The sequence below is a fragment of the Pavona decussata genome, unplaced genomic scaffold (genome assembly GCF_977016875.1).
Source record: "Pavona decussata unplaced genomic scaffold, jaPavDecu1.1 SCAFFOLD_51, whole genome shotgun sequence".
Lineage (NCBI taxonomy): Eukaryota > Metazoa > Cnidaria > Anthozoa > Scleractinia > Agariciidae > Pavona > Pavona decussata.
In genome coordinates, this window is record NW_028145473.1 from 3,552,501 (window position 1) to 3,555,000 (window position 2,500).

Sequence of the window (2,500 nt, forward strand, 5' to 3'; positions counted from 1 at the left end):
ATATGTCGACGGCAACTTCTTCGGTTACAACTTTATTGGAGAAAGACACGTGAGACAAGGTAAGCTTTCCTTAGCTATTAAAACAATTAGACCGGTTCATTATTGGAACTGGTTGAAGCAGCCACAGAAACACATCTCTCGTATTTCTTATAATGGTGTGTGCTGCTATAACTTTTACTTATTGTTATTATTATTACTATTGAAGGTCGCATCCAGGACAAGGACACAGTTAGAGAAAGAACTTGGAGCGCGTTTGGGCAAGTCAGTAGTTAGATCTTGCACTGCTACTAACAAACTCGCTGCTACTGACAAACCCCAGTACGAGCAAGGTTAACATTCCTGTAGAGAAGATAGTGAGAGATAGCATTATCAAATTTTCCGAGAGAATTGACATTGACAAGAAATGTTAGAAAGGCGTTATTGGCATCAACTTCAGCCACAACCAGTGCACTCTCTTTTCTAGCTACTGGAATGGTAAAACTGCTAAAGACAGATGCACGAGAGTTCGAAGACAAGACGTCACGTCACTGGTACAATACACTTGAACTTACCAAAATCAGTTCGAGCGATGCCGTTAGATCTATACCGATAGTAAGTTTACTCCAGGATGTGGTGGAACAGCGTTCTCTTGTCGAAGTGTTTAGTGGTAAAGTCAGGGAGCTCGAGGAGCAGGTCATTCATAAAGTCGTTGTGATAAACTGACTTAATTCACTTGTTACAAATAGTAAAGTCAATCAAAATGTGCCCGAGATTGCTTCAAGATTGGCGGCTTTAATGGAAAGCCCTGAAAAAGAGATCGCAGTCTTACCAGCCCTTGTAAGAAACTTGGTTGATAATCAAGACAGAAGAACAGGTTGCCGCTGGAGTGAGGCTACTAAGTCTCTCTTTGCTATTATACTGGATTATGGCAGGCCAGCACTGGCCAAGATTAAAACAGAGAAACTCGGTGGAACAAGCCTGATGACAATGTACTGCTCTGCCAGGTGTAACTATGTGATACCACTCAAACTGGAGTCAGAAATTGTTTCACGGGCTGCCTCTATCTATGAGGATATTGGCTAAACTGGTGTTTCTAGCAGTGGATGCTACTGCAGTCATCCATTACTGAAAGTGAAAAGAAATCAGCTGATTGGATAAGCTTCAGAATTAGAAGTTGTATTAAAAACTGCTGAGGATATAAATAAGGTAGTAAAGGACGAGAACACCAAGAAAGCAAAGCTAGCCAATGCATTTGTGTTAGCACCATTACAGGAGCACAAACCTTCATTTAAATTAGCCATTTCACCGGTGTACAAGGGCCAAGACTACGCGCATGTGGGGCATTGGTTCAACCAAGTACTTTTATGGGCTGGCCGAAGACATATGCTGGTGGTTGGTCTGGGAGCTGATGGCGATTCAAAAGTGAGAAAGTATTACACAGAGCGATTTAAAATGCATCAAGGAAGAAAGAATTCTGTCATTGACATAGACTTTGAGTCTTTTGATTACAACTTTATTGTCGAGGACTTCAGCGAAATCGGTATTGAAAGGCCTACTATTATCGGCGACGGAGTGGCTCAATTGGAGCATTTTATGAAAACCTATGAAAATGACAAAATGCGATGTGGCCTATGGAGGAGCAATGTATTTGTGAAGGATAAACAAAATGTACAGGCGGCCCTGAGAATTCTTCAAAAGGAAGTTTTTGTGTGCATGGAGGCATGGAATGCGGAAGAGACAGAACCAGGATTTACTTAAGAATGGGACAGTATATCCTAAGAGCCTATACTAAAAGGCATTTATCTGTACAAGAGCATGCTATGTTTGCTTGGGCACCTATTGCCTTTTTACGCTATTGGAAGACTTGGCTTACGATATCTCGCTTTCCACTCGAGAATCACTTTCTGTCTCTTCAAACGTACGAGGACTTCATTTTATCTGGGCATTCATTTATCATGTCCATGAAGAGGTTCGCCCTATACTTTCCCAACCATCTATTCCAACAGTGGACATTTGAATTGAAAATGAAGGGTAAAAAGTAATATTACACATCCACAGTGGCCACAGGATATTGACGAACATATAAAACAAGGCATGCAAATGGCTGAAAGAGGGGTGCTGAAAACTCTAGAGCATCTTGGTATGTTGCCCATCCTCACCAAAGGCAATGTTGTTAGATTAGACGGAAGTGACATTGTCAGCATAAACAATCCAGACCTTGAGACATTTGCTATGTGGGATAATGAACCAGACGAAAACGAAGTAATTTCCAGCGAGGAACTGTTGGAACTGGACAATGGCGTACTGATGGAAACACTGGAACAAATGACTGATCAGCATCGCAGTGCTTTGCTGGATCTTGCAGCAAAAGCCTCTCTAAACAACGATGTTGACAAAATTTCCGACGATGAGGAGGGGGATGGTCCCACTCATTGTGCTCTTTTCAGGACGAAAACCTGCAAGTATCAGGATTCCACATTTAAAGCTCCTAAGACGACAAACTGGATTGGCTGTTCTTACC